This window comes from Marmota flaviventris, chromosome 6, assembly GCF_047511675.1.
Source record: "Marmota flaviventris isolate mMarFla1 chromosome 6, mMarFla1.hap1, whole genome shotgun sequence".
Taxonomy (NCBI): domain Eukaryota; kingdom Metazoa; phylum Chordata; class Mammalia; order Rodentia; family Sciuridae; genus Marmota; species Marmota flaviventris.
In genome coordinates this window covers 8,775,002-8,794,236 of record NC_092503.1, presented here as the reverse complement: position 1 = coordinate 8,794,236, position 19,235 = coordinate 8,775,002, and the positions used below count along the sequence as shown (strand labels likewise).

Here is a 19,235-nt window from a genome sequence, read left to right as displayed (position 1 = left end):
ATTTCTCAGTGATGTCATTGTCCTGAGGTTAATGCATCTGGTCTGGTGGTCCCCACCCTGACTTTCTCCCTTCTCACTCTTATCAGGGTGAGGGCAACATGCCAGAGGCTTCACTCTCAGTTTGTCAGGGTGGAAACGTGACCTGTTTGTGCCTGAGGGCCATAATGGAGGGCTCCGTAGGTGTGCCTGCTGAGACTACAGGTTTCAAACTGGAGCTTTAAAATGGAGTTGCCATGGCTAAGGCTTTCAGCCATCCTCACAAGGAGTCCTTCCTAGCACTGGCACATGGGCTTAGCTCTTGATGACCCAGATTGCCCTTCCCAGCAGGTCCTATGCTGCACTTGACTCTGCACTGTGGGCAAAGACACACCTCCTCGCTTTCTTCTTTTGTTCCTCATTTTTAAAATGTAGATGCTGCCTTTATAATTTGGAGTGACCCTCAGGTCTTATAAGGTGTCTCAGTCTATACCTCGGTGTGACTGAAATTAGTCAAAGGTGGTGCGGTGTTCTGGATTGATCTTTAGGAGCTGAATCTTAGTGCCAGCTCTACAAATAAGTAATAGATCTTAGATAAAAATTGTGTTTTCTTTTTTTAAAAAATATTTATTTTTTAGTTTTAGATGGACACAATATCTTTATTTTATTTTTATTTTTATGTAGTGTTGAGGATCGAACCCAGTGCCTCGCACATGCCAGGGGAGCGTGCTACCACTTGAGCCACATCCCCAGCCCTTGTGTTTTCTTATATGCAAAATACTCTCTGATTTATACAAAAGTTAGGGAGGTTCCCATGGATATTATGAGGACAAAGTAAGTAAAATTCTTCTGAGTTGTTTTGTGCTTCAGAAGTTAAAAAACACCTAAAGCCTAGCTGAGAGGGTGAGTGGGTATGCATGTGCCCCCTAGGAAGCTTTCCTGCCCTGGTATCCCAGCATTCCCTGCCCTGCCTCTCCCCTCACCCAGGCCGCCCGCTCTCCCTGTTATCTCAGTGACCTTCACCTGTATTCCCAAGTGGTGACTCTACTGTGGCTTTTAGGAGTTTCACTTCCTACCCCAAGGCTGATTTTTTTTTTTTTTTTTACAGCCCAGCTGTGTTTCTCATCAGACATTATTTGAATTAAGTTGAAATGGAAAAGTTAGGACATGGATGGAGTCACAGACTGGTTTATTCACTTGGCAGATAGTGTTGACTGTGGTTACTCTTTTACAGTTATGAGGAAACAGAAAAGAAGATGGTATATAATTCTGTACAGAAAATCATAGTATTAAAATGAACTGAACTTTCACTCACTTTCTAATTAAAAAGTGAGACTTCAGCATTTTAGAAGTATCCTCAAATATCCTCAGTAACTTAAAACCTTTGCATATTTGGTTGTATTTCAGGTTTTTAAAGATATGGTTATTAGCAAGGACAAATAAAATTATTAGCTTTCTTTCAAAACTTATGTTTAAAAATATAGTATACATTTTGAAATGGAAATTGATTTTGTAAGGTCTTTGGATGATATTTGTAGCTGCATCAAAAAACAAATGATGACTATCAAATCACTAGAAAGCAAATTATCCCTTCCAGAATCCTGGCTTAGGGAGAACAACTACTAACACCAAATCTTACAGTAAACAAATCAATAGTTTGTGGTTTTGTTTTTCTTGATGTTTGTTTGTTTAGTTTTGTTTTTGTTTTGCTAAAACAAGTTTATATATAATTTATGACATTGTTCTCAAATCGCTATCATGTCAGCAAAATGTGAGTATTGCCATTATTTTGAGAATGAATTTCCAGTGACTGCTAAAGGTCAAATAGGACTTTTTTTAAAAATGATACTGGGATATGAACCCAGGGCCTTATGCATGCTGAACCTGTGCTCTACCATTGAGCTACATCCCCAGTCCAATTAACTAGAATTTTAAGTCATTAAAAAATCTTCTTGTAGCTCATTGGTAAAGCACTTGCCTTGCATGTGTGAGGACCTGGGTTTGATTTTCAGTATCACATAAAAATAAATAAATAAAGTAAAGGTATTATGTCCATGTACAAAAAAAAAGAAGAAGAAGAAGAGAAAAAGAAAAATCTTCCCTGTGGTTGCAATACCCTTCCTGAGCTAGACCAACTCTAGTAGCCCAGGCTCTTCCACTAGCTCCGGAGCTGTTCTCTGAAGGCAGGGTGACCCCTTGTTCATACCCCATTTGGCTTCCTGTCCTTCTTTCTCCTCCCCAAGCTGCAGGCTTCTCTATTTACATTTCTTGGTGGCTCTTTTTTCTCCATAATCAGAGAATCCCCTCAGGAGATTCTAATTACCCTTAACAGTTATTTCACTTTGGGGATCCATTTGTTCAGGGCTTTTCCTTTTGCCTTAATCACCTCACTATTTAGGAGTTGGTCATCTAATTTACCTTTATAACTGAAAGTTTCTTTTCACTAGAGTTCATTCATGTTTATGGAGTATTTAAACTTTGGAGTTAGGTCTTAGTTTGATCAGTGGTACTACCATGAGTGACTCTGTGACCCTTCAGCCTCAGTTTTCTATTTTTTAAAATAAGAACGGCAACATCTACATCATGGAGTGGAGAATTAAAGCTCTTCTCCATCCCACTACCCTAGTGTCCATACAGAAGTGTTAACCTCCTGCCCAGGACTTCTGCAGTTTGCTGAAAGTTTTCCCACGGTTAATTCATTACATTCCCAGATATTGACGAGTGTCTACTGCAATACAGCTTATCCTTCACTTAGGTTTCTTCCTAGCAAGATCTCCAGTGGTGTTAAAAGATCCTGACTTTGCTGCCAAGAGTTAGTAGAAATTTCCATAGCCTTGCCTGATTATCAGGTGATAGTTTATAACCAAACCTGGGACAGTGTTCCCTGTGAGATGCTTGTCTAGTGTTAGGCCAGGGATTTAGTAAGTGCTTGGTGAGTGTGTTTTGACTTTGTCTAGGGCAGAAAGGGCTGTGGTGGTCGGGAGCTACTCATCTGGTCAGCCTTGGTGAGTGGAAATCCATGTTGCTGAGCTCATGTGTAACTTTCATCCATGCTGCCAGGGCCACATTATTCATGAGCCCATTGAGCAATGACAGGGGCAGCTGGGGAAGGAGGCTGACTGCTATCCTCACAGTGGATCATCTGTCCATGTGATTATTAAAATCTTCCTCTGCAGAGGTTATCCTTTGATGAGCATTCACTTGACTTCAATATATTCACCATTGTTTGCTCATTCAGAGAGGTCTATCCACCTACCTTTCCCCAGATTTCCTTGTTAACAATTTAAAAAATCATGTTCCTTGCATTTCCCTGACCATTCAGCCAAACATTAGCCATTGCCCATGAATAGGTAGTAATCATTCGTCTTGCCATCCAAAGTGAATCATTAGGTGTCCTACTTGAAGTTGTGTCCACTGAGAGGATTTTCCTAACCACTGTCCTTCAGGGATGTTCCAGATGCTGTGGCCTGCATGTTGTGCAAAACCTTGGTAAACCAAGCCCCGGTCTTCTCTTTTTTTTTGTCAGCTGATCATAGGGAGCTTCCCATGAGGCCATAAGTGCAGACTGGAAGAAAGAAGGCAGTGTCACAGGAGTTGGGACCATGGGCATCTGGGCCACTTCTCTGGGCCCAGTCACTTGCATTTGACATGGATGCTGCTGTACATAGTCAACTTTGTGGAGTGGTGGGTCAATTAACACCCAAGTCATAACCAGCACCTCTTGTCACAAGGAAGCTTGGTGGCCTGTGGTCAAGCATTCATTGTCTTCTAAGGCCCTGTAGCAGGCCATAACCTGTTTGTCAAAGGAGAGTAGTTATCTGAGGAGGATGGCAAGGGCTTTGCTTCAAAATCCTGAGGGGATGCACCATGGCTCACCTATAGAGGCCTGCCAAAGGTCCCAACAGCATTCACCTCTGCCATTGCCACTCGAAGCACCACTGCATCTGCTGGATCATGTGGCTAAGTGGCAGAGCAGCCTGTGCAGAGCTTTCTCTTGTTCTGGGGCCCTCTACAGCTTGCAGCTCTTTTTGTCATTCAGTAAATGGGCTGGAGTAGCATGTCTAAATGAGGAATGTGTTGCCTCTGAAACACAGAGGGGCCCAGTTAGGTTGACACAAAATTAACCACCACAAGGCAATGTGCTGTGATGCATAGAAACTCAATTTACAGGTAGCTCTTAAAGAACTTATATTATTTGGCATCATTTTTTAAAAGATTGCTTTAGAAGAAACTAGTATATTTGGTTTCAAACTTTGAATTGAAATCCTCCATTATTCACTGAGCTATCCCCATCTCTATCACTCCTCACCCCCTTCCAGGTGTTTTATGTCATAATCCAGCTGCTAGATTTTCTTCTTGGGTAGCAAATCTTTAGATTTGGCAGGATATTGGACTTAAGAATGAGCATGTTTATTTGTTTAGTATTTGAATAGAATCCTATAAATCAAAATATTTGAGCTATAAGTTTCTTAGAGGTTGTCTAGCTGAACGTCACTTTTCACACCAAACAAAGCCATCCTCTAATAGAAGCCAGATTGGAACCCAGGTCTTGTTATTAGCCTAACACCATCTCTCAGTTCTAGCTTTACTCTGCCCACTGGGGTCTGAGAGGTGTGTGGTTGTCTGGATTGATAGTTGGAGTCAGAGAATGAGAAGATGCTGTCTTCACTTGGTAGTCAAACAAATGCAGACCAAAATGACTATAGTGTGTTAGAGTGATGTTGTTTCTTGACCTATTGCTAGATGTGGTCAGCCAAGTTGTAGAGATTTTAAAGAGCAAGATGTTGAGAATCCATCTGTCTTAACTTCCCTGAGAAATGAACAAGAACAACCTGGAAATTAACATAGTAGACTAAATGTAAAAGCTTTAAGATAAGACTATTACAGTATTTAAAATATGAAATTTTAATAAAAATAAGGAACTTAATACTTGAATTTTCCTTTAGCAAGCTTAGCAATAGGTAGATGGTTAAAGTCAGATTTTTGTTTAACTTTGAGGCCATAGTATTGTTAAGGTCAAGAGCACTTTTAGTTCTTATATAATGTACTGGCTGCAGATTTGTAGTCTTAGAACAGATTTGTTGGCTTAAGTCAAGTCTAGGTAGGTGTTTGTGGGTCAGTGGGAAGATTTTTTATTAGAGTTGGGATCTCTGTTACAAATTAGAATCAAATCTCAATGAAGGGGGAAAAGTTTGTTTGCTAATAAACAATAATGACTTTTGGAAATAATGGCCTTTGCTAATTATTTATAGGGTGTTTTAGTCAGCTTTTTTTGGCACTGGGACCAAAAGACCTGAGAAGAACAATTTTAGAGAAAAATTTATTTGGGGGCTTGTGGTTTCAGAGTCTCAGTTCATAGACAACCAGTTCCATTCCTCAGGCTCAATATTATCACACCAAGAAGCCGGCGGGGGCAGGGGAATTTCTGTTCAACAAGTACAAAATATAAACCCCAAAGACATGCCCCCAGGGACCCATCTCCTCCAGCCATACCCTACCTGCCTTCAGTTACCACCCAGTTAATCTCTATCCAGATTAAAGCGCTGATTGGGTTAAGACTTTGATAACCCAATCATTTCACCTCTAAGCCTTCTTGCATTGTCTCACACATGAGCTTTTAGGAAACACTAATATCCAAGCCATACCAATGGGGATCGGCGTTTATTCAGAATATCTTATTTTCCAGCTTGAAGCTCTCTAGTCCTACTCTGTACTTCACGGTGCTTGCCTTATTTACGTCTTTATTTGCACTTAAGTTGTCGAGTTTGCTTTGTTTTCAGGGACTCACTTTCTATTCTGGAAACCCCTTTTTTGGTCCAGGCGTGGTTGAACAGAGGGTGGGCCTCACATGGATCGTAGACACTATAGTCACCTTTGATCTGCAGCCACGTTTGTTTGACTACCAAGTGAAGATAGGATCTTCTCATTCTCTGACTCCAACAACCACACACCTCTCAGACCCCAGTGGGCAGAGTAAAGCTAGAACTGAGAGTTGAGTTGGGGAGGAGACAGGTGGGGAGATGGGCACTGTATCCCAGCAGCCCGCCCACCTGAAGTAGCTTTACAGGTGAGAAAAAGGAAGAGCACAAGGACAGAAATGCCCTTACCACTGTAAACATAGTGCACGTGATACCTTTCTCCTCCTTTTTCCTTTTACTTTTTAAGATCAAGCAGTGAGTCCTTTTTAAACACACTCTCCACCTACCTCACCAACTAGGACTATATTACTGAGAAATCAATTCCAAGGTCTGCAATGGAATCATTTCATAATTATAGGTTGGTTAGTTTTTTTAAAGTTGGGAAGAAATAATATGAGTAAGAGGAATATAGTTTTTAAATTGAAATTGATATTTGTGACACTTCGGTTCTGAGCTTTTTGTGGGTATGTATGTGGATTATGTCTTTTAAGATTCACATAGTTCTATATGGAAGCCAGAGTTACTACTTGTGAGTTTTGTTTGTTTTTTTAGAAAACTCACATCCTCCTTTAATATTATTTTTAATTTCTAAAGAAATGACTAGACATCAACTAAACTTTGTGTATTGTATTCCAATAAAAAGTTTTTAAGGACTGAGGTTATAGCTCAGTGGTACAGCGCTTGCTTACCACTGAGACCCTGGGCTCGATCCTCAGCACCACATAAAGATAAATAAATAAAATAAAGGTATTGTGTCTATCTACACTAAAAAATATATTATTTAAAGTTTTTAAAAGCAAAGCTATTATATTTTTGTGATTCTGGTATGTTCTTCCATCCTTTTTTGATATGCACTAATTGGCCCTAATAAATTTTATGACTCAGTGACTACTAAAATATAACTCTAAGCCTTAAAAGGAATGCTCTTTTGATTGTACTTTTTATTAGTGCATTTAAATTATACATAATAATGGGTTTCATTGTGGCATACTCATCATGTGAAAGCATACTTTAATCATTTCCACCTGCACTACTCTCCCCTCTCCAGTCCCCTTCTTCTCTAATAGTCACAAAAGGAATGCTCTTAATACTCTATGTGTTATGTATAATAATCATCTGCTGTCTACATAAAGTGTATATATTTTTAAAAGAATAGCAGTCTTAAGTGGCTTTTCAAAATTACCAATGGGATAAAGTCCAAAACCAGTAACCTTTTTTTTTTTTTTTGGAATTGGGAGAGGCACTGGGGGACCTGACTTAGTATTTATGAAATTTACATTAGGGGATCAGGTACCATATTTCCTTTGTTTATGTTATAGGAGTATATGATCAACATAGAGGTGCTAATCTTCGTGAAAAGCAGATTTTAGCTATTCTAAATATGTAAAGGACTTGTCTGTTTAATCCATTCATACTATATTTCTGTTGACTTTTCTACATAATGATTTCAGCAGCCATAGACGATCATTGCCAAGAGCCATTATATCATTAGTAGTTGCAAAATGGTGACATCCTAATTATATCATTCCTTCTTTATAACTGGACTATTTATACAAAGAAAAACTTTGCCTTACTCAGGATTAATTTGTTTTAAGGGGTACTGTTTACGAGAAAAGGCAGGTAAATGTGCATTTGGGTTTTTTCCCTTATCAGTTTTCAGAATAATAAGTTTGTTTTATAGCATTCTTCAAAGGTTAAGAGTGCTTGTCTAATTTTTTTAGGATCATCCTGGACTCTGAATTTTAGCATACTTTTCTCAGTGCCTTGCATGAGTTCTTTTTGAATGCTCAAATTGTTCCATTCTTTTTTTTAATATATTTATTTCACTTATTTATTTTTATGTGGTGCTGAGGATCAAACCCAGGGCCTCGCACATGCTAGGCTAGCATTTTACTGGTGAGCCACAACCCAGTCCCCCATTTTTTTTTAATACTTTTTAGTTGTTGGTGGAGCTTTATTTTATTTATTTATATGTGGTGCTAAAAATTGAACCCAGTGCCTCATACATGCAGGGCAAGCGCTCTTCCACTGAGCTACAGCTCCATCCTCTCAAATTGTTCCATTCTTAGAGCCTCTTCACATTTGTTCTAAAGGACCTTCCTTCTAGTGTAACAAGATGGCCCAGGCTCATATTACAATATGTTAACATTTTGTGTCAAAACCTGCTTGTGCTCATGCTCGCCAGTATCAGTGAGTACAACTAGTGTCCAGACCTTGGTTTCTAATACCATTTCCCAGTAAGTGGAACCAGGGGTCCATGGAGAAATGTCTAATTCAAGGTCTGGAGCAGAAAATAAGCATGATGAGGAGGAGTATCTTGCAGTGGGAGAAAATAAGATAGTGCCAAAAAAAAAAAAACCTTACACACAGTGATGAGGAGGAGTATGTCAAAGGGATATAGTTCACAAAAAGAACTCCAGTAGTCAAAGCTAGAACAATTTCAGCAACAAAATTGGTGAAGTTGTATTGGATTATAATCCAAATCAAACCATCAAACAGTTTATAACTCTATACTAATAAAATAAATGGGAGAGAATATGTAGATCTGTGCAGAAAAGCATACACACACACGCATACGCACACGCACACACACATATCCCCCACCCTCAAGGAGGTGAAGCATAATTCATATCTCCTTGAGTGGAGGCTGTGTGTCACCGCTGCCTTCCAAAGAGTTCCACGTGGAAAGGAAAGGTAGTAATTTTACAGTGATGAAGCCCAACAAACACTACCTCATCCAGGTGGTCAAAGCTAGTATTTGCTATGATTTGGATGTTGAGTTCCCCTCACAAGTCCACATAAAGACTTGTTCCCCAGGTGGCACCAACATTGGAAGGTGCTGTTGACCTTTAAGGAGGAAACCTAGATAGAGTTCCTCAGATAGAGTCCCTTGAAGGGGATTGGGGCACACTGTTTCTCTTTCCCTCTGCTGTGGTTCAAGATTGAACCATTTGCTCCTATACCTGGTCCCACCATGATCTGCCACTATCTGCTGTCCTCACCAGAGGCCAAGCCTCTCTCATTGCCTCTGATCTTGGATTTCGAAGCTGCAAAGCTGTGAACTAAATGAAACAGTAGTAGCCTGTGTTGATATTTCATTGTAATAACACAAAGCTGACTCATACAATACCAGAGTAATGAGTTGTGTGGAGAGTGTGTGCCACTGACAAGGTGTGATGGCAGTGGCACATCTGCAGTCTCTTCAAAACCCATCGTCCCCACCCATCAATCGGGAGGAAAATATCAGAGAAATCCTAGTTGAGGGCATTGTACATAATATTTCCTGAGTCCACTTCATAATAGGTCTCCAAAATTACGGAAAGACTGAGAAACAGAGGCACCTAAAGAGACATGATGACTAATATCACCTGGTATCCTGAGATCCTGTGACAGAGAAATGACACTAGGCAAGAATTACGGAAGTCTGAAATCGGGTGGACATTAGTCAATAATTATATATTCATATAGTTCATTAATTGTGACAAATACACCATCCTAATTTTACTAATGTAAAATGTTAATAATAGAGGAAGCTAGATGCCAGCATATGAGACCTTTGTAGTGTTTTCACAATTTTTCTGTAAATCTAAAACAATTCTAAAATTTAAAGTTTATTGGGAAGTTTTAAAAAGTAATTTACCCTTTGACAATAATAGCAAAAACTAAAATTCATATAGTAGTCCATGTCTTCAAAAACATTCACAAATCTTTTTGAGTATCTCACAGTTTGTAATTAGGCAAGTAATTTATTTTATTATTTTTTTACTTTTTGTTTTAATGTTAAGCTTATATTTTAAAAGCTTGTGGGAACTGCGTGTTTTAACCATTGTTAAGACAAGAGTTGGGTGGTAAAGATCAATCTAAGAGTAATTTCTTATGCAGTGGCTGAGTTTTCATCTCTTAGTGATGGCCACCACACAGGGAGCACTAGCACTGTGTGAAGGCTTGCCCCAGTTTGGGGGCAGTGCCATGTCTCTGTCCTTGACAGGCCCATTGCAGCTGATGGGCCACGGGTCCCGGAAAGGAAGTCTGCTTTGTAGTGAGGAAGAGCTGCCTAGGACTCTGAGCAAGGATGGGGTTGTTGATGTGGATGGAGAAAGGGTGGCCATGAGAAAAAATGCACCCCAAGAAACAAACAGGAATACCTGTGAAAAGTTTGAGGTGTCAGACATCTGGGTAGACATCAGAGGGGAATGGAGTAAAGGAATTGAAGATGCAAGTGTGGAACTAAGTCATCCATTTTTATTAGATGGATGGACATTGGATTCAGAGACGAGACTGGAGCAGATCCCTAGGAAATCACTGTAGAAAGGAGAGAAACAGTAGCACAGCCCTGGAGCTCTCAACAATTGGAGGTGGGAAGACAAAGGCCTAGGAAGGAAATGCAGAGATGAGTATTAGAAGCCAAGGGCAGTGTAGCTGTGGGTACCCATCCCCAGCTGCCGTGCCTGTTGGCTGCTAAGACTCAGCTGCCACCTGGTCTCTCTTCCTATCCACCCAACCCCACCTCACCCCTGTTCCTGTCAAACAGCCAGTGACTAAACCTAGGGAGCACAAGAGGCTGCCCCTTGACTAGGTGGGACTGAGGCAGTGCACCCCCCACAGCTCTCCATGACATCAAGCTGAACAAGCTGGTCCCCACTGACACATATCCTTCCCTCCTTTATTCCCCATCCCATCCTGCTTCCCTGAACACATACAGGAACAACCCCAAGAAGCCACTTAATGCACAGGAATCCCCATCTCAGTCCCTGCCTTTAGGGAACCTGACAGAAGACACCAGAGAAAAGAGGGTTTGTCAAGAAACAAGCACAGTGCCTTAGTAAAACATCAGACATTAATCCTTTTCCCAGAGTCACACCTCCGTGTAGTTAAGGCCATTCTTGTCCCCTCTCCTACTGTGGATGTTGTTCTTCCATTTGGACGGCATTTCTTACACTCTGCTTATTTCAGTAATTCTATCAGAGAGAAGGCCACACCCTCTGCTCAGAAAGTCTGGCCATACAGTTTTACTGCAGACACGTGGGCAACTAGTGAAGGGCAGGCAGAGGCTTTGGGAACACAGAAAAGGTGTCATTTGAAGAAAATCCTGTACCAGCTTCAAGGCTTGACTTCAGTTCTGTGTTGGAGCAGCCCCACCGCCCTTCATTTAACTGTACCAGGTTAGCTGCTCTTAGCTCCAGCCACCTCTTTGCAGCCTCTGTGTGGCCTCCATTTCAGGACCTCTCCAGACACCCAGCTCTGCAAAACACACTTTCAGTCCTTAGCAAATTGGCAAAAAGAACACAGAGAAGACCATCAGTGAGCATTTACCCTAAGTCGGTTACATCTTTCCGCTGCCCGTATTTAACCCCCTTCCAATGCATCCAGTTCCTGTGGCACTTCTCAAGAGTGTGGCTATGTTTCAAGTGCCTGGCAGTAGGTCTGTTGGATCCTTGAGACTCAGTTTCTTGGAGAAAATTACAAAGGGGGACATAGTTGAGCATAGGGCCTGGCCAGGATTTGTGGTGGTCAATAAACATTACAAGTAAAATATGAAATAATTCTTTACCCGTTAGATTGGCAAAAGTGTCTTTAAAAAAAAAAAAAAAAAAGCCTGGCAGTTTTGAGTACAGTTAGCATGTAAGGCAAACTTACAAGATGGAATGAAAACTGTTGATGGAATAAAAACTTCCAGTAACTTCAGGAAATGACTTGGAAGAGCCTAGCACATGCCTTTAATCCAGTTGTTCCCCATCCTAAGAATATGCCCTGGAGAAATGCCACAGTCTGGCTGGGCACAAAATAACCGGGAGCTCACGAGCCACTTGTAGGTTCAAACAAGAACTACTTTATTGCCCGAACCCCACGGGAACTCTCCGGAACTCCGCGGGAACTCAAAAGTAGCAGGCACCCGAGGCAGCAAGAGCCGCCCCACTGCCGGACAGCAGAGGTCCTCATACACAACTGAATACACAACTTGCCCCAATCCAGCATCATCCAGTTACAGCAATCAGTCACCATCCCAATAATTATACACAGCTTAACTTAATCAGCATCATCCCAATGGCTCGCTGGCGTCACCTCCCAGCCACTCCTTCTGGCAAAATGCCAGGCACCGTCTTGACTTGGTTGTAGCTCTCAACAGAGAAATCCTTAACACTTTCCACAAGGAAGTCTGTAGCACAGTGTTTGTGAATGGCATTGTTAGTAAAGCAGCTGTGGTCTGTTTTTACTCACTTCTGAGTAAGGGACAACCACCAAATATTTATATTTGTCACAGCAGGAGGAAAAGGAAGGCAGCTTAAATGTTCATTAGTAAGAGAATGGATAAATGAGGTAAGGACTGTGCCCTGGTGAGGACAAGTGAGTTAGAGCCTATTGTCAAGAAGCTTAACAGCTTTCGAAAAGTTGATAATTTTTAAGCTGGATTGCTGGTGGGAACATGGAAGATTTATTAGCTCCATTGTTATTCTTTGGTGTTTGTTAAATATTTCTGCAATATTTAAAATTATGAAAAATAAACATACTGCGGATACATACATATATAATAAAAATTATGTAAATTTAAAACATGAAATGCCCCAGGAAATTATTTTTTTTTGTCAGAGGAGGAAGGATTGAGGTCTAAGAGGAGCACACAGGGGTGTCCATAGGACTGATGACATTGTCTTATGCTGAATACTTCACAGTGACTTTTTCTCTGAACTTTTGAGCATGTCACAAATATTTCCCAATTATTAAAAAAAAAAATCTGTGGAGAGATGTGTGTCTTCTCTCTGGGCCACTCTTATGAAGAGATAGAGTAATAGTAAGTCCTCCTCCTAAGAAATTTGTGAAAATAAAATAGTGTGATTAAAATAACATGAAAATTAATTTTCATTGCTGAAAGATATATAAGGCTTCTGCAAACAAGATAATTATTTTTAGAAGTATGAGGAGATAAAAGTAAAATATATTAATTGGAGGAAAAATCAGAAAATATAGAAAAGTTTGAATAAAATAATTTATAGTCCACCACCACTGACGATTTAGTTATTTTTAAGCATGATTGTTTTCTTTTCTCAGAACTAAAACCTGTTATTAGTTATTTTCCAGGACATTTTTGTATTGTAGAGGTAGACAAAAAGAACAGTCCTGACGTTCTGCAGGGGTTCTTGCAGTGGGACAACTCTTTCTGCATATGTCCTTCCTAGCAGCACCTGTTTGGTGCTTCAGGAGTATAATTGGCTGAGTGATTGACAGCCACAGGACAGTGTGGTTGATGAGTACCCAGGAAGAGGAGAAAGAAGACAAGGGCTCTGGCTTGGCCCTTAACTCAGCCTGGAATCTGCTATGTGACCTTAGGCAGGTTGTCTCACCTCATTAACTTGTCTTCATTTGTGAGACAGACTGCTTGGTAAATAGTGTCTTATTTTAATTCCAGTTTACTGATAACTACTGTATACACAGAGATGTTTCTTTGAGAAAGAGTAGGAAGTGATTCTGGGTGCGGAAATGAAAATTCATAAATGGAAGGCACTTTATACCCTCAATTATTAGTGTGTGTGATTCAGCATTTTGTAAGTAAATTTTGACTCAGTAGATAAGTTGAGATTGAGTGGAAAAGGATAGGTGTTATTTCACTAGATTTTGAGGCAAATCAAAGGCTATATATGGTGAAGAGATGAAAGTGTGGACTGTTGGGTTTCCTAAAGACTAGTTAGAATGCAGTTATTTCAACAAGTTTTATGTATTACAGAAGTGGTGGACTCTTGCTCGCACATGGTGGATGAGAGGCTAGGAACGGTAGTTTAACATTAATCTCAGGAGACTTGGTGGAATTCTTTTTTCCCTAATTCCCACCTGCCTGGTTATACAAACTCTATCTAATAAGATATATTGTTTTCCAACAAGATTTAGAAGTATCAGGAAGGAATGTGTAGGTGTGAGTTTCCTGGGAAGCATCTTAAAGAAGCTGAAACTAGAAAGTTACCCCCCCCCAAACATATTCAGGCTCAGAACCCTTTTAGAGGCACTTGGTCTCTGAATTCTTTTATTGTCTCTGGATGATTTCATTTGTGACATTCTTATTAACAAATTGAATTAAATGAACAAATGGATCAGGACTGGATTTAAGTGAGAGAAAAACATTGGGTTACCTGGAAATAAAATCTAGAGCTTTTTCTCAGATGTAATAGAAATGTCTATGATTCAATAAAATAGACAACCCAATTTAAAATGGGCAAATAATCTGAATAAATGTTTCGCCAAAAAAATAAATAAATAAAAATCTAAACAACCAACAAGCACCTAAAAGGATTCCCAACATCATTAATCAACTGAGAAATGTAAATCACACTACTTCACGTCTTCTAGGGTGACTATAATTTTAAAAGACAGGTAATAGCCATTATTTGAGAGAATGTGGAAAAATTGGAATCGTCATTCATAGTAGGTCAGGATGTAAATCTGTACAACTACTTTGGAAAACAGTCTGGCAGTTCCTCAAAAAGTTAAACATAGAATTATCATTTGACCCAATAAAGAAAAATGAAAATATATGTTCATATAAAAAACTTGCATGCAAATGTTCATAACAGCTTTATTCATAATACCGAAATGCGGCCTTTTTGCTGGAGTCCTAGGTCAGAGATATGCCCCAACAATCAAGTCCAGCCACCTGACCCCAAAATCAAATGGAAAAGTAATGGCTAAAAGCAGGAGAAGAACTTTAATTAGTATAGCTGTACTGGGGAAACAAGGACACCAGTGATTCCAGCCCCGTCTGTGGGGATACTCACATGAGCTCTCAAATCATACAGATGTGTGCAGGAGGCGTACGAATTCTAGCAGGCTTGGTCAGATTGTGGTCTGGTGGATCATTACCTGGTCATGGGTGATGAGAAAGTTTCTGTTGCCTGGGGATAGTTTTAACTTGTTAGAAGATGTTTATCAATCAGATCGTGGTTCTTAGAATCCCAGGAGATCAGTTCAAAACAGAAGAGACAAAGGCAAAATGGAGGCAAAGATGCCACTTTTTTTTTTTTTTTTAAACATTTGTAGGACCAAGTGAAGAATCAGTGTTTTTAGCAAAATTAGCTTCTCAGTCCTTTTTACGTGAATGACCCAAATGTTCATCAGCTGATGAGTGTAGGGTATAGCCCTACAGTGGAGAACAGTGTTTGGACTTGTAAAGGAAGTACTGATACACGCTACAACGTGAATGAACTTTGAAACTTTATAGCAGGGGAAGGAAGCCAGTTAGAAAAGACCACACATATCATGTGATTCCATTTATGTAAAATGTATTGAATAAGCAAATCCATAGAACATAAGGAAATTAGTGATTGCCTGGGGCTAGGGGAAGTGTGGGATTGAGTGGCGATGGCTAGAGTATGGGGCTTTTGCAACGATAGTGAATATGTTCTAAAATGTACTGTGATGGTCACACAACTCTGTGAATTATATATTTTCAATGGGTAAAGAAGACAAATGCCCTTGGTGTGAGCTAAGTGACAGTTGTTTTGCTCTCCTAAATGTAATTCTGGGTATGGGAAGTGAGGAGACTTGTCTAGGGCCTTAGATTATAGGCCAAGTGGACTTTCAGCAGTCCTGCCTTCTTTTTCTTGTAGATTCTCTACCTTAATACCTCTTAATAAACTATAAAATTGAAGCATATCTGATATTGGAGAAGATAACAAGTTTGTATTATTCTTAATATCTTTTAGTTGTAGTTGGACGCAATATTTTTATTTTATTTCTATGTGGTGTGAGGATCAAACCCAGTGCCTCATGTATGCTAGGTGAGCACTCTTCTACTGAGCCACGATCCCAGCCCTAAGCTTGTATTTTTTGAATAATCAAAGTCAGAGGTCAGAACATAGCTCATCCTGTATCTTTTTAATAGAAGAGCACCCCTGAGCTAGCACCCTCAACATGGAATTTCTTTGGTGCCCAGACTAAGAGAGTCCCAGGGGAAGAAAAGCTGTGCCTTAGGGTACCTGGCAGACTCACAGTACCCTGCCACACAATCTGGATGACTAAGTACCCAACTGGTCCCCTGGCTGGTGATTTCTTAGCACTTTAGTCTTATCATTGCCAAGTAGGCTGGAAAGGTTTAGAGAACAGGAAATAAGATGCTGGGAGATAAGGCGGCAGCTGTGAACTGCAGACAGGAGAGGAAATGAGAATGAATACTAGTCCAAGGAAACATTTGCAATTTCACCCCATTTTTAAATGAAGAACCATGGGAAAGACTTTGTCCCTAGTTGGCAGGGGAGTTAACTACCTACCCAGCTATATGCATTAGAACTCAGAGGAGTGTGTGGGGTGGGACCACATTTCCATTTACTGCTGCATCTCAACTGATTAAGAACTACCAAAGGATGAAATTGCATCTGTGAACATTTCATTTACCCAGAAACAGCAATAGTGTTGTCATAAGACCAAGAAATCTTTAATGTTAGAAATAATTTTAAAATATTTTTTCCTCTCTTCTTCTATGTTTATGTAATGCTGTGACTGTGCAGGCCGTTTTCATGAAGAAGGGCTTTGCTGTTGACGTTAACTATGCAGCTGAACTGGTAGTGAATAATAAATGCAAAAAGGCTAAGATACATTGTGTCTAACCTCTGTCTTCTGAAATATGACACTTTGTCTAGAGGCACTTTTTGCAGAGAATCTCATAGCAGACAAATGTTCACTCTGTTAACCTAAAGATATAATTTAAAAACTGATCAGTTATGAATATTGTGTTCTTGTTTGTCAGATTCTATTCTGTGATCACCATTCTGAAGTGTGTAATGATGTAGACATCAGTGATTAATATCTGTCTGTTGAGACCAGATTGTAGCTACGTGCATATTTGTGGATTCCCTTAAATAAGGGAATCTTAATTTATTGTTCCTCTCTCCGCGTATTGATACCTGCTCCTGGGTATGTTCACAACTCCTTAATGGCTCACATAGCACTATATTATGTCTGTGTAGTAAACTGAGCTCCAACAGGGCCAGAGATGTCCTAGTCTCTCTTTTTAGCCCCTAACAGTGTCTGGCTCATGTTAGGCAGACAGTCAGTATTTGCTGTTGTTAAAAGCCTTTGGGAATTTAAAATTATCTACTTGAAATAGTTTTTAATACCTACTTGAAATAGTTTTTATAGTTCAAAGATATGATTTAACATGGATCAAACTTCTAATTCTATGTTATTGTTTGGCAAAATATGCTCAAAATTGCTGTGTCAGTATTTGAAGACAGGCCCACCTGACCCTTTCCTCAACAGCAGATCTATCCACAAGCTGATGTTACTGGATCGTGTCAGCACTGTATCTGTAGAGCTGGGCCAGAGCAAGGAAGGGGCTGTCTACCCAGGGATGCAACCAGGTGCAGCTTCCTGGAGAGTTCTAGATGTCTCATCCTTGCAAGTTGACTAGCGTGATGAGTCATCGACGGGTCTCCAAGGATCACAACCTCACGCTTCTTTTGATTATTGCAGGGTTTTTAAAAAGCTATAGTACTATTTTCCTCTTGGAAGTTTTGAGGATTTTGTTGTGCATCTTATAAATGTTGATACCATCAAGTATGACAGACCAAGGCTAGCTCAAGGGGAACTAAATCAGACCATTCTTAGGGTCCTCTCCTAGCTCTGGTGCCCTGGAAGCATGTTGAAAGACCTAAAATCAGATGTGTAGGTTGTATAATTTTGAAGAGTCATGGGTTTGTGCACTGGTCTGAAAGCAGGAAGTGTGCTTTGGACAGATGGGTGTGAGTGGGACAGGAGGCATTGTAGAAGTCCTTGACATCAGTTTATGGGCTCATTTTGTATTTTAGAATCCAAATTAGAAATTGGAAACCCTTTATGCCTGTGTCACATGTTTACAATAGTTACAATGAGTTGATTAGGCACAGAATATTGGGAGTAGACAGGGCTCACATGTTGACAAATAATAGTGCCCTTGCTGACCCATGATAGTCTTCCCTTGTTGATGTGTTACCCATGTATGTAGATATTCTGGCCTCCTTTAACTCGCTGAGGGCAACGGGTATGGTTTATATCCTCCAATTCAATATTAGCCGCATAGCATGAGAGTTATAATTTTTAAAAAATGTGTGGGGGGGCATCAGGTATTGAACCTGGGGCATTTAATTTCTAAGCCACAATCCCCATCCCTTTTTATTTTTAAAATTTTGAAACAGGGACTCACTAAGTTGCTGAGGCTAGCTTCCAGCTTGTGATCCTCCTGTCTTAGCCTCCCAAGTCAGTGGAATTATAGGTTTGTGCCACCATGCCTAGCAGCATGAGAATTATAAATTCATGCTGAATATCTGACTGAACCAATTCATTAGGTCATCAGGATAGGCTAGCTGGGGTCAGCCTCAGGAGCACTTCACCACAGTGAACTTAAGGTATTGGTTTTGTGGCACATGGTCCACAGGACCAGTCCAGGCACCCCGCTCCCTTATAGATTTTTACTGGTCCTTCTGTGGGCTGATCTCAGACCCTTCAGGCATTTACTTAGTGTCATAAACCACTGACAGACTTTCTACCTTTTTAGATAAGAAGGAGATACTTGATAAGAAAGCTACACTTGAGAAAGATGAAAGTGATTTGTCTAGACTCAGAATTTTCTAAATTTAAGAATTTAGTTCTTACACTCATGAAATTTGAAACTTCTAACTTGGTTTGTTTGTTTTTGTTTTATACTCTGTGGATTGAATTTAGGGGCACCCTACCACTGAGCTACATCTCATCGCCCCCCCTTTTTTTTAAGAGAGAGAGAGAAATTTTTAATATTTACTTTTTAGTTTTTGGTGGACACAACATCTTTATTTTACTTGTATGTGGTGCTGAGGATCGAACTCAGCGCCCCGCGCATGCCAGGCCAGTGCACTACTGCTTGAGCCACATCCCCAGCCCCATCCCATCCCTTTTTATTTTGAGACAAAATCTTACTAAGTTGCTCAGGCTGGACTCAGACTTGCCATCCTCCTATCTCAGCCTCCTGAGCCACTGGGATTACAGGCATATACCACACACTTGGCTTTCATATTTCCTTTGTGATAAATCCTAAAACAAATTAGATCTTTCAGCCGTACCTTTTCTGAATTGGCCATGTTGATGCCAAATTCTTCAGATATAAGATAGTTCCTTGAAAAAGGTGCCAGAAAATTTCACTTCTGGTGGAAAATAAAGCTAAATTAAGACTTACCCTTTCTTTTTTCTGTACTAAATAAATAACACTTGATTCAAAAACAATGAATCTTGTAAAAATCATTTCCCCACAGTACAGGACCAGCAGGTGAGGGACCCTTGCACACCTGGGAGAGACAGGTGCAGGGTGCCGGTGGGGCCTGTGTTCACAGTGGTGGGCAAGTGCGGGCA

At 40.2% G+C, this 19,235-nt stretch overlaps 1 protein-coding gene across 3 annotated transcripts in view; it reads left to right on the top strand.

Annotated features, from left to right (window-relative positions):
- The window catches only part of Tulp4 (TUB like protein 4), a 231,900-nt gene that overhangs the window by 149,373 nt on the left and 63,292 nt on the right, over positions 1 to 19,235 (top strand). The gene's annotated exons all lie outside the window — the stretch shown is intronic.